Raw genomic sequence first — 14,585 nt, 5'->3', positions numbered from 1 at the left:
GAAGGGTTTGGATTCATCTGCTGTACCTTTTCTAGCTCTAAATCCCTTACATCCCTGTGAAACGGCTGTGGGTAGGGCTGGGTATAAAGGGATGAGTTCTTCAGATGCCTGTCTTCAGGAAGTTTCTGTCTAACTGAAGCCACAGGACATAGACTAGAAAGCATATCTTAATCTGAAGCAGTGTTTGTTAAATCAATATGATGCAGCCATGGTTATAAATTTTAAAATGTGGTCATGTTTACTTCTGAGCTTGATGGACAAGCTTTACCACAACTCTCGATTGTAGATTAGTGACTTGGAAACCAAAACCATCTGACTTAACCCTCTAGTTCTGCTTGACCCACTCAGAGGCCTCAAAAATTTTCCACAGGAAATCTTTCTTAATGGCTCCTTTGAGAAAAACTGATGGTTCACTCCTACCAAAGGACTGATAGGAAGCACTGATGATTTTAAGAGGATTTGTCTCTGATAATTATTTTCTTCATTTCTTGAGGGAAAACAGAGTGAAGTGTCAAGAGAGAATGTGTTTAGTAGAGTAACTTATTCTATGATATACTCTGTGTCTTCTGCTGTTTCTAATAGGAAATCTTATGTTTTCATTTTGTTGTTATATCAGAGGAAGTGACTATTTGTAAACTTTGTCAAAGAGTTTATTAGTCAATTGATGGGCATGCCTACAACACCTGCTGTTCTTGACTGACTGGCTGTGCTAGAGGACAGCTACGCTATTTGAGAAGAAATAGGTAAATAGCATCGTTTGCATTCCATCCTAGTGTTCAGAGTTCATTTGAAAATCTTCCACAAATAAAACTGCTCACATGCTGGGTTTCTGCAAGGATTTTAAATACTGCAAAATAGATTATGATTCTTTCAAGCAGCCTTCCAAGTTTTTATGGTTATAATTTTTTTCTTTTTATTGAAGGTAAAATTTTATTTCCCTTATCTTATGTGACTTCCTTAAACTCATAAATGATGGTAAATGAAGTTTCTTTGTCTTAAGACGTGTCTACCCATGTATCACAAAGTATTTAAAACATTTCCCCAAGCTCAGTTTGAAAAAATAGCCTGCTGCAACCTTTTGGGAAATTTAAAGAAAGCTTCCTAGAAGTAAGTAAGCATCTTATAGTGGTGCTAAGAGGCATATTATTTTCACCAGTTGACTACAAATTCTCCGTATGTTTTTTCTTAAACTTTCTGTACAAATCCTTAATTCAGTTTAAAAAAAGTTAAAACTGTTCTCAATGATATTGGGTATTAATAACTCTTTAAAGTATGAAAACAAACATAAATATATAATTAAGTATATTCCTATAATCTGTATATGTATTTATAAAGTATATTTATATATACCCTAATATATACATATATTTATAATCTATATTTATATGCATATATATTTATATTATATATGTATACATGTATGTATTTATACATACACAGAAAACACACATACCCAATTCTTTAAGTTTCAGGTCCAAAGTATGATTTACATCAAAAGAATATTGTAAAGTTCAGGGACCAAAGATATATATTAATGACAACCTTTACTAGCCAGAATAAAACTGTTCAGAAGCTTCAATTTATTAGTTTTTCCTCTACTGACCTTTTAGAAGAAGGACAAGTCAAAAGGAAACAAACTGATTCTGGAGAACTTTTAAATAACTTCTAGTAGATGTTCTACATCTTCTGAATATACTTCTGCAGGAGAGAAGAAAGACTCCTCCAGGAATCTCTTTTGTCCCTCCCTTTCCCTAACCTCAGTGATCATTTCCCAGTGGAGATAACCTCCAAATCCTGTCTGGTCTGCTCTTGTTCCACTTATGACTCTAGTTTGAACTGAGTTCCAGGTGTTGAGCAAGTTAAACACTACCTGGAAGAATGAAGAGAGTGGGTTAGTTTCTACTTTAATTTCTATTCAATTAAGAATTAACATGAGAATTTGGTGTATATGTTTCAGATCTTACTGAGAGATGGTCCTGCTGAATTGGTGGTGTCACTAACATGGCAACTCTTTTGCTGACCATGAGAGAGCTTCCTTCAGACCCAGAATACTGTCAGACTCCCTTCGTATCTGCAGTATCCAGCACAGTCTGGCATACCATAGATGCTCAACCATTATTTGTTCAATGAAGAGTTGCTTTTTAATTTTATTCCTGTAACAGATATTTATTGAATGCATATATATTGCTGGATTTTCAACAAATGGAATCAATAAAATTATTTCGGGGTAATTCTCAAGGAGAAGTTCAATTAACTGAAACAACTCCCATGTCGACCATGCAAATGCCTTAGTATTATAACGATTATGGTTTAAAGACTAAGATTTTTGACCAGAAATACTTATCAAAAGAAGATGTAAGTAGAAAGTGTCTTGAGGACAGGAACTGTAGATGCCGAATTTATGCACGGTTCTTTAATGATAAGGATGCCACCGAGGATCAGAAATCTAGACATGCTTCAAAGACACAGAAGTTTTAAATAAATGCCAAATATGGACATGCTTGTATGTGTGATAGTTTTTCTATTATTATTAAAAATTTCACTGAACTACAAAGATGTTCAGGCTCCGATTTAATTTTGCACTTCTCCATGTCTCCCCAAACCTTCATATTGTTTGACAGTATGTTGCATGACTGTTGCCTGTAAGTGTGAAAAGTCAGGAGGAGAGTTCACAGCAGGTTGACGGCCTGGAGATGAGAAGTCTGTCTGAGGACATTTCAAAGTTGTAAAGGTATTATTCTCACATGGAGTTATTTCTCAGTGGGTGTGAACAACAGCTACTCATCAAGCTGGTGTAGTGTGAAATAGAGTTTCCTGAAAAATGATGTGTAGACATATGCAGAAAGCCACATGCTTAGTACATGCACAGACTGTGTGCCTAACTTCCAAGTGTTGGAATATTTACCATGAGAAGCACGAGAAATGCAAAAAGTCCCATTGTAAGTATCTTGGGAAGATGCGTGACTTGGAATCACCACCCGTCCATTGGCTTCCAGGCGTTCACATGCTGGAGAACAAAAAGTGAACAATGTTGCTGCATTGGTGATGGGAAGCTTAATGAAATAAGGAGCATCTGATTTTATGCAAGATATCAGAAGTCTTCTCTGAAAAATGCTCAAAGATCTACCACTGCTATGGAAACGATTCTGTTCATCTGGCAGTGAACTGAGTCACAATTTTGTGCCATGGCCAAGTTTCATTAATCCTCACTGTTGAATGAGGGATTCACGTGCAAAGGTATACTTACTCCTGCTGTGCTGTGTGTTTGCTGAGAAAGCGTCGGCCCATTTGCAGCTCTCTGGGCCCAATGTTCTTACTTATGTGTTAGATTGCTTTAGACCTTTTCTCCAAACAGCCTGTTTGCTTCATCAAGACCACTTCTGTGACCATTTTTCTCTGCTGCATGGTTCTCCTCTTGATTTTCTGATAACTGCCCAGTCAGGGGGAGCGATTAGGGGAGTGAATAGAAGGATTGTGAATAAGACATAAATAAGGCGGATAAACCTGGAGTCAAGAAAGGGGGGATGGAGAAAAATACCCATGTATTTATGCATGAATTTATTTTACCCCACATGTTTACAAAAAAGATTTGAGGTGGCTTACCAAAAAAAGGTATAATTACCATAAGGCCTAAGAAAATATAAACAGAAAATTAAAGTTTTGAAAGGGAGGTAGACGCAAATATGCTAACTATGAGGGCTAATGAGAATAAGAATTAGTCATTTCACTACACAGATGGAGGTTTGCTTATGTGGTTTGGTTGGCAGGTGTGCTGACTCCGTGGTGTTAATCTTCAGGTTCATTGTGTGGGAGGCCCTAGTGAATTCTTCCCTTCAGTTAGAAAAGACCCAGATAAAGAGGTGCAACTTGCTATGAATCCTAAAAGTGGGCAGGTTGGGGGTCACATATCACTTCTCATTTCAGAGCTGTTGCTTGCTATTTTGCAAAGTTTGGTTGTCATGTGACAAGAGGTGGCTGACCCCCAAAATTTACAGCGGGGTAAGTTGTTTCTCATTTTCATTGCCTTTATTTATTTATTTATTTTTAAATGGCATTTAAAGTACAGAAGTAACACATGCTCCTTGCATAATCCCAACTAAAATATAAAGGTGAAAATAAAGATCTGGAATCCCATCGCTCACTATTGTGATCTCAGGACCAGCCCTGTTATTTTGGAAAGGTGTGTGTATTCTTTTGTACTTTGCTCTACTTACACATTCTCTCTCTCTCTCTCTCTCTCTCTCACACACACACACACACACACCCATTTATCAAAAGCCTGGGAGTCCTCCTTGACTCCTCACTTTCTTTCACATCTTCTATCCTATATATCAGAAAATCCTCCTTTCTTGACCTTCAAAATGTTTAGACTTATAGAGCTTTCACCACCTCCACTGAGCCATCATCATCATTCACTGGGAATATCATCCTTACTTCTTCGCACAGGCCTGCCAGCATCTCTTCTCAATGCAAACCAGAGTGGTTCTTTAAAAATGTAAGTTAACTCATGCCATTACTATGTTCGAATCTCTCCAGGGGATAGCTATCTGATCCATACTGAGAGAAAGGCCAAATCCTGTATTCCTATCACCTACGAGGATCCTCTGTTATCTGGCCTACCTTCCTGAACTCCTGGGATTACCTGGCCTTTTAATTATTGGTAACATAGTATCCCAGTTAATAGTTGTGCCAGACTTTAAACAACTGCCTACTGATTAGTATAATTGCTTCTAGTATTTTCCTACTATTAAACAAGACTGAAATAAACGTATTGGTACATATGTGATTAGGAAATTATGCAACTTTGCCTTCATCATAAGCATGTTACCACCCCCAGCCCCCAACACAAATAGTATGTAAATTTACACTGCCAGCAGCTCCACTCCTCTAACAAGCTAACTCTGGTTACAGTTCAGCCCCCATGATGGCTGGACTGGACTAAGCAAGCCCTGGAATTTTGCATCAGTATTCCTATTTTGATGGTGGTGAGATTTTGAACTACTGTTGGCACTGAATTCAGTGCCAGTCTTCTTGCTTTGCCTTGTCAAATTGGACAGGGAGACGGCTGTCTTGCAAAAGTGGAATTGTCACTAATTGGCCACAGAGGAAAGATTCACAATCTTGCCAAAAGTTTCCTGCCTTTTAAGGGAATGAAATCCTCCATAGAACTTTCCCTCTCATTAAAAAGAAACAAATCCAATATGCAAAGCACTTTGTAAACTATAAAGCGTCATCTGAACGTGAACACAAGGCTCTCTCTCTCCTTGTTGAGGTGCTGTTTGCCGCCACGGTGTGATTGGCACTGTTGGGGTTGACTGCATACACAGGGTAAGGAGGCTTGTCTGTCCACTCTTTCTTGTTACCAACTTATATCCTGTTAAAGAAATGTCAAGGAAGAAGCAACAGTAAATAACTTTTGACTTCACTTTGGTTTTTTCATTTAGAGTAAAGCAGAATATTTCAGGTGCAGTCTGCATGTAAAACGAGTGCTCTGTAAAATGTTTTGTCATTTGTATTGTTTTGAACTCAAGTTGGTTTTCTTTATTATGGCAAAATGAATTTAGTGGGAATGCAGCACTGCTTCATCCTGAGAATGACAACTCCTATTTCACTGAAGGGACACTGTAGAAAAACGTATTCTTTTAAGAAGTAAGTTAAATAATTAATTCCTCTTCCAAAGTAGCATATATTCTAACGTACTTATTAAAAACATTACATATCACTTAAAAAATGAAGATAGATGATACTCTCCCGAATGTTTCAGAGAACCGGATTTTAACAAATCTATTTCTATTTAAATTTAAAAGAATGCAAATATGTTTACAAGTCTAGAAATATGTATGCTGGAGTTTAAAATGTGATTGAATAAATTTTCAGGAGTTAAATCACTTATTTTTAGAATTTAAAGTAGGTTTTAATTTTAGATTTTCCTAAAATGAAACAAAAAAGACAAATCCTGCTTTCAATAAGATGTCAGAATTTGGGGGAATAGTTAATCTTTGAATTATTTACTGAGGTAAATAATTTCTATTAATACTCAAACTCCTTGGCTTTTGTTTTATTTTAAAAGAATTTTTATGGCAACTGTAACTTTGACCTTAGATAAGTCGTCAAACTCACCATACACAGTCCATTCTTTTAAACTCCCCAAAGATCAAAATTGGAACAGGAAGGGAAACAAAATATAAATGAAACATATTGGATGAATAACCCATGACATTTGTTTTGGATTAATTCATATTCCTAGTTCAACATTTGTGATTTAAATAATATTCAAACTGGTTAAAGGTCCCTCCCCCCATTGCCTCATTGTCAGGTTTTGGCATGCAATCACAAATAATTTGAATTTAAAGAATTAGTTTGAAATTTTAGATTCAAATATAGGAAAACTATTTTATTTTATGAACTATTAGAGATTCAGGGAACTAAGAATAATTTATTTTGACTTTCTGTCAAGCAAGTCCATAATTCTGGCTAAACTCAACTATCTGGTCTATGCCTGGTCCAGGGGAGCAGAGAGTTGATGAAAAAATCGACACATTCAGGATAGCTAAAATCAACTCGATTTTATGACTACAAATATCTTCTAGGCACTCAGAACTGTCAGATAATCCACTTCCCAACAACAACAATAAAACAATGACCTCTGACTTGTCACAGTGTTGATTTCTCCTCTCTTACTGGCTCAACAGCAGATGTTGGCTCTCTCTTGAAACATATTCTTAATGTTATGTGTGCTACGACACTACATTTGCCTGCTTTTTTTCCTTTACCTAACTCCTTCTCCCCCTTTTCCACATCCTTTGCTGCTGCTTTCTCCTTGATCAGCATATTGGCATGCTGTAGGTTTTTTTCCTCAACTCTTTTATGCTCACTACATTCTGTCTTTTCCAAGGCAGGTTAATTTAACCCCCTTGCATTAAATAACATTGGCACACTGATGCTTTTCAAAGTTGTGCTTCCCCAGATTTTTCTTTCCCCTGATTTCTAGTCTTATATGTTCCACAGCCTATTTCTCATCTCCGTTTGGATGTCTAATGGCACCTCAATCTCAACAAGCCAAACAGAACTATCGATTTCCACTTGTACGTCAAATCTGCTCTCCTTGCCCTAGCTTTCCCCATTTCAGTGTTTGTCCAATTGCTCAGACCCAAAACTTATTAATCATTCTTCTAATTTATTTTCTTGGCTGTCTATTGCTAATATAATGGTGATTCACTTTGACGTTGACTCCTAAATATAATCCAACTCCAACACTTTCATTGTTTTCACTGCACAAAAAATACCCAAGCCATTGTATCACTCACCTGTATTGTGGAAATACCTTCCTCCATGTCTTTTCTGGTTTTATCCTTACCGCCTACCAAACACTCTCCTTCAAATAGCAACCAGAAAGATGTTTCTAAAGTATAAAGCAAGGCGTGTCAACTGCTTAAATTTCTCTAATAAAGCTCAAACCCCTTCAAGGTCCCGCATCATCTGGTACCTTCCCGTATCTGATTTCCTGCTCCCTCCCTCTTGTTCAGTCTGCCTCAGTCACTGCTAATTTTTTATACTCCTTGAGCACACCAAGATCATTCTTGCCTCAGGACCTTTGTTGTTTCTTTGACTTGGAATGTATATACAAAGGACTGCATCGTTTTCCCAGTTCTGTCCTCAAGTGAAATTTCCCTTCCTCAGGAAGCCTTCCCAATCCACCTTGGCTAATATGGCCCTCCCAGTTCTTCCATGTGGCATCACCTTATTTTATTTTTGTCATGGAACTTCTAAGTAGTATCTGAAATTAGCTCTTGCTTACATGTTTAGTGGTTGTCTTCCTCTAACACCTTCTAGGATGTAAGGTGAGAAGGGCAGGATTCTTGTCTAGTGCACTATTGTATTCTCAAAGCCTAAAACAGGGCCAAGAACAGTGCATTCCAAGTATTAATGGTAGCTAACTATTCCATCCCCTAATTTTACAGATCAGGAAATCAAGACCAAGAAAAGAAAAAAAAAAAAAACTTGCCCAAGGTCATAACAAGTTTGCAATTGAGCAGTTACATTAACACATAAATAAGTTAGTGAATTTTAATAAAATTCTAATAGAATAGAGGTATGTGGAAACTCAGGATGGTGGAGGAAATGTGTATTGATGAAGGCCTTAGGAGGGGAGGACATTTCAGCTGCCACGAGTTTGGAAAGGGTGTTCCAGGCAGAAGATAAAGCCTGTGTAAAGGCTCAGAAGTCTGAAGAACCCTAGTACTCTCATGGTTTTTGCCTAAGGGGGCCATGTGATCAGCACCCTGTTGTGGACAGATGCATTTTGTGCCTGAGTAAGAGCTTTTTGAGATAGCCAGAGACAAATAAAAGTTGTGAACTTTATGTGTCAAGGCAAGAAGTTTAAGGACTTTTGTGGGAAGCGCTTGTAACCTTGTTGGTGTAGAATGAGAAGCATACATGTGCCATCTCGTTAGCTGTAGAATGAGCAAGGACTCTGTCACCCTCGAGGGCAACACTTTCAGGTGGTTTGAGTATCCCTGCCATTAAAGAATCACACAGCCTAGAAATAAAGAACAACCTCATCTTCCCTTGAGTACTGTATTTCATAGTCAGTGCTGTCAAAGAGTAGCAAGCTGGCAAGTCTTGTTTGTCCAGTTGAACACTTTCCACACTGCTGACCTGTATTATGTCAGCAACCATGCAACAACTTCCTTCTAGGTCAATTTATTAAATATATTAAATGTCTTCCTCGCTGCATAACTTAGTGCTCATTTGCCTTTCCAGAGAAATTGGAAGGGAAACCAGAGAAGACATCCTCAGGAGGGTTGAAAGGTTTGTCTTGGTGTTCTAAGACAGGAGACTTAAATTTCCTCTTTGATTCAAGGGGCAACTCATTGTCTCTTCTAATCTGGAAAGGGGTGGGCTTGAAATCTCCACCCATTCCTTCTTTCCAAAAACCTATCATCACTTAAGCTCCCTTAATGAGAGTCTGTGTGTAAATTTTCTAAATTTTCACTTTTGTAAATTCTAATCACAATGCAAATGATTATATTATATGCTTGCCTATCTTGGTATAGCATTATCATATTTATTTTTATTTAAGATAATTTGTCATATGTTTTTTGGTATCTTAATTGTCAAATGTTTTTAAAAAATTTTCTTTGAATATCCTATCCTACACAAAATACCCTTCTGTCCTACAACATATTAATTTACTCAAAAGCTCGGGGGTCTGTGTAGTAGTCAAGAAAGACTTAACTACCCTGGAAATTTATACTTTGATTTTGAGTATATTTTGGCACAAAAGGAGAATATGAGATTGGAATTTTGGCTTCCACACTTGATTTATATTTATTTGTGAACTATGTTTCCATTGGTTTAAGTGCTTTGAAAACTGATGCTAATGAGATTTAAGTCCCGGTGAAATCTGATTCCCAGATGCCATCATGTTCTAGAGTGTGATTTTCTCAATTTTTTTCAATTTTCATTTCTAAAACAGTTGTAATGTTAATCTATTTCCAACATTCTAAAATATACTACCATCTTTAATTCAATATTCCTTTATGATACAGGCAAGAAACAAGAAGTATAATTAATTCTTAATATTTCAGAGAAATGGAGCAAAGGTCAATAAAGGATTTTCCAAGAAAAGTATAATATATACTTATCCAGCAAGTAGATATTTCTAGGTGATTGTTTCAATAAATAATGTTCCCTCTCACCTTTAATATTGAAAAAGACTAGGTAGCTACATTTTGTTTATATACCTCTGCTTGTAGAATTTTCAGTGAACAAACATTTAAGCTAAAATTTCAAGTTACCAAATAGGGAGAACAGTATAGAGAGTTGATAGAATCTGTAGCTTTTGAGGATACATTAAAAATAAGAGTTTATTTGATCAATAGGGCAACACTTGATATGCTGTTTTGTTTATTCAAGAGATATTTATTAAGCACTTATTATACACCTGCTCTGTTCAAGGCAGTGGGAGTAAAGTAGCAAACTAAACAAATTTTTGCCCACATTGAATTCATGTGTATATATAATCTGGTTTCCTTCTTCCCTCCATCTCTCCCCTTCTTCCTTCCATAATTATTTGTGTGTCCAGCTATGCCCAGTCAGTAAAGTCAAATAAGCATGAGGTATATCTACAACAAGCCTCATCTGTTTTTTGTTTGTTTGCTTGCTTGTTTTTAAATTAATTTCCACCCATTGTTCCCCATTTCTCTTCCCCAAGTTACCTTCGGGAGCTATTTTTAATTTTAAAATTAACCATAAATACATTCTTCCTTATTCTTTTTCAAGATGCCATCTTTAGAGCAGATTTAAAAAGCAATCCCTAATGTAGAATTTATGTGACTGTATTCATCTTTTATTTACAAGTTTACTTAAAATTTAAAGTTCTGAGCTGTTTGAGGCAGCCCTGATTCCACACACCTTAAGTTCCGATCTGTGTGCTGGTGTTTTCATTTTGCTGCCCATTTGTGGCCTTGTGTGACTTGAAATTATTTGGGTAATAAGGAATTTGACTGCTACAAATGCCGAATTGACTACTATTCTCACTGTCACTTAAGAGAAAGCCAGAACTTGCATCTAGAACCATAGAAATAAAAGTCAAAGTATAAACCCAAGGCAACCACTAGCCTCCCACTGCAACATTTTATCATCTAGTCCAGTGCAGGTCTGTGTCAACACAGATTGACAAAGTCATAGAATTTCATTTGACAATGTGAAAACTCATTTGCAGATTTTATTGCTGTCCATCATTGCTTGCATTCTTGTCCAGCAATTCTCCATTGTTGTGATCATCAATTGGGAACATTGCTGGCAATGGTCAATGAAGAGGTTGCAATTTCTCACCAACAGGTGTTCTTTCTCATTACCTCCTTTAATTCCTCTTTATTGTGAGGCTCCATGTCCTGATTCATAGTCTCTTACCAAATACAAAACCAGAGCTAACAGCTTCAATGCTCACTGAGACAATCACTACATGCACACCAAGTACTATTTTGGTTAAGGGGCTATTGTCAACAGGACTCTATTTATTGTACAATCTGATGGCTAGCCTTCTAACATGTGCAGAACTTCAGGCTGGAGGAAAAATTATATACAGTAGAAAGTCAAGCCTAGAAACCTTTAACGTCTGAGAAGCACTAGTGAAAAAAAACGTGCATTCTTTGTGGAATTGACCTGAACGCCCAGGAAATCCAGCCCTCCACTGCCACTCAACAAGAGCAAGCTGTAGTTGCCCTGGGGTGCAGGTTCTGCAGCTTAAGTCAAGGCGATTGCTTTTATTAAGTATTCTAGCAGGCTCAAACTTGCTTCTTGGATTTAATTTTCTGATGTGCAGAGGACTCTAATGGTATCTAAAGTACCATTTTTCACAAATAATACTGTATTTATATAATATTTTGCATTGTATGTACTGCTTACCACACATATTATTGAACTCTTAATGCAAATCTGTGAATTAGGTATCACTATTTCCTACTCACTTTTCTCCCTCCCTCCCTCGCTCCCTTCCTTCCTTTGTTCTTTCCTCCTCCTTTTCTTCCTCCTTCTTTTCTTTCTTTTTTTTAGTGGCTTATTAAAATGTTTATTCATTACTTGAGGGATAACAGAAATAAAGTACAGAATAATATTTTGCCGTGATGATCACCACAATAAGACTTTTAACTTTGAGTCATCAGCAGAAAGAATCTGCTAGAAACTTTCGTATACATATCCCAGGTACTTATATCACATCTACATTGTGTGGTCTAATATATGTACCTTATAAAATAGCAACCTGAGCTCAAAAAATCCAAATAGTTTAAATAGCCCCCTACAGTTTTAAGGATCAGGGTTCACTCAGGGTTCACTATTCCAGGCCAGGTCTCTAGGGTTGCAAGATTAGGCTTCTTCTGCTAACTTGAGAAGCAGGTGACCTGGACATAATGTTGAAACTGCTAACAAGTAGGATAGACTTAGTATAAACCATTTGTTTTCCTTATGTCTCCATTTCCCCATTTTTAAGATTCTCTGAAATGATGATTTTTTAAAAAGTATAACACAATGAACATGTTAAGAGATAATTCCTATGCCTTCACGTATCCATCATTAAACAAATTCCAGAGTAGATAGAAGAGGCCAATTAACAAGAACCAAAACAAACCAACAACCAAAAAAAACCCAAACAAAACTAAAACCTAACTAGATCAATAAAAGGGTGTGACTCCTTTGGTTTTCTTTTTTTTAATAACAGATAAGTGATGCTGAAGCCCCCATGGGTCACTTCATTTGCCTGAGGCTACACAGATTTTAAATGGAGGAGCTGACACTAAAGCCTACCCTTCTAGTTTCCAGAGACTATACTTTTTCTGCGGATCCAAGGCATTATTCTTCCCTAGAGCATCTCAATGAAACAATGACAGGAAAATGCAGTCTATAACCTTCATGTTTATATTTGGGTGTCTGTAGTCATACAAATGAAGCATATAATTAACTGACTGCATTTTTCATATTACTGTGAACCAAGTCTGACCTTGGTCATTCTTAAAAGCTCTAAATGCTGTACTTGTAATAAAGTTCTACATCTCTTCCTTTTCTCATCTAAGGGCCCCATCTCTTCAGCTATAGGCCTGCTCTCTCCGGAAACAGGTCAATGAGAATTACAAAATGAAACCCAAAGGACCAAAAGTGATGATCAGTTATCAACAAAGGGTCAGACATCATGATCTACTGGGGTCAGTAAAATAAAATGCCAGTGTTTAGAGGTATTTTGATGCCACCGTCCACTTATTAGCTAAAAGGAAAATGCTATTTATTAAGAAGCGATTGGATGGGGCAGGGGCATAAAGGTCGCATGGATGAGCCTTTGACACCGGTTTCTCAAGATCATGCAAGACAATGCTCACTTTGGGGACTTGGTTCTTAAACCTTGAAATTCAAATCTCATATTAAATGACCATACTGCATATTGCTATATTTTGGTAATTAAAAAAAAATCTAGTGGTGTCCCTTTTCCTAAGCTACCACAGGATAATTCATTATCTCTAAATCAGAGACATACCATAATGAGGGAGTAAGGCTAGGAGAAAAGGGTTAGAACAGGGAGCACAGGGTGCGAGTGTATGACTGTCCATTTCTTTGTCTTCAGTTTATATTTGGCAAAACAAGAAAAAGGCTTTGCTGTTCTAGCAACAGTGCCTTTTCCCTTCCTGTATCATTCTTTACAATAGCTGTGTCTCAGTTTTTGTTGTTATTTTACAGTTGGTGGAGAAATTGACCACAGTATAGATAGCCTGCTTAGCAGAGCGTGTGTCTTACCGTCCCTTTCTGCTGCTCCTTTCGACGATGCTACCCCATTCTTCCCATGCTTCTCTCAAGGTCTTAACGTTATCCCGGGTTGTCTGATGTTGTTCTGGTCCCCTCTGTGACAGGGATTACAGGACAGCAACCACAGAGAAGTCCCCTTGCTCGTTTAACCACCTGTGGGAAAACGCTACCGTTTTATCTATTCGTAAGCTTGTTATGTTCTGGTTTGTATCTTCAAAAATATTTAGAATTGTTTAAAGGAGGCTTGGCCCCTTTAAAAAGCAGCTTCAGCAGGCAGGATGACACAGGCAGGGAAGAAAACCCAAGCTGTCGAGAGCTACAGCTGTCTGGTCCTTTCGTATGCAGATTTATGGAACCGGGAGGAGGCTTGAGAGTGAGTTGAGGGAAGACTCAAGAAAGAGTTGGCAAACACAGAGTGAAGAAAAAGGGCAGCAGGAGTCCCCAGTATATGCAGGCTGACTCAATAGCATTTGGAATTGAAGAGGACTTTTATAATCCCAATAATGCCATCTAGCCAAACCTCCTTATTTTACAGAAAGAGGCAAAGGATTTGCTGAAGGTCACAGGGGTAGCTAATAGAGCTTCACAAAACTTCTGAGGCCAAACTGTTTTTCCCTATCCTACTAGCCTCACTATTTTTCACTAACTTGCACAGAGCTGGTCCACAGTAGTGAATAATTGGATAAAAACAGTTATCATGTGGGATTGGCATGTTATACGCATCTTCCTCCACATACGCATCACGCATCTTCCTCCACAGTTTAAGAAAGTAAGGAATCAAGTGGAAAAATGGCAGGCGAAAATAAGTCCTGTTGCATCAGTGTTCTTCTGTGGATAAAGTTACAGTTATTTAAAGGTTTAGTTCATTGAAAACCAGAGGGTGATGAGAGAACCTGCAAGGTCTTCTGTGGGGACTGACCGTGCAAATGAATATGAGTAAGTGTCAGCAGCCAACTCCCGGTCAAAGTGAAAAGCAATCAGTATGCTCTTGTCATAAAGAAAAATTCAGTTTCTTAAAATCCTCACGGTTCTCTTGCTTTTACCTTCCCTTGAAAAGTACCTCGTTTTCTACAATTTTCCTGATCGAGCATTTTCATACGTATTTCATAACTTGATTATAACTTATTATAATATTTATTTAAAGAACATACTTTGCTTTGGAAGGGAAAGAAATGAATCTCTATCAATAATTATCCCAACCACCAGCCCTCCCAGAGAGAAGACAGCCCACCTTCCTGGGCTGCCCAACCAGGCGATTTGGCTCACTGGTTCTGATCACTACAATTTAT

The sequence above is a fragment of the Dasypus novemcinctus genome, chromosome 14 (genome assembly GCF_030445035.2).
Source record: "Dasypus novemcinctus isolate mDasNov1 chromosome 14, mDasNov1.1.hap2, whole genome shotgun sequence".
Classification (NCBI taxonomy): Eukaryota; Metazoa; Chordata; class Mammalia; order Cingulata; family Dasypodidae; genus Dasypus; species Dasypus novemcinctus.
The sequence above is the reverse complement of the archived record's forward strand: the minus strand, read 5'-3'. Positions refer to the sequence as shown.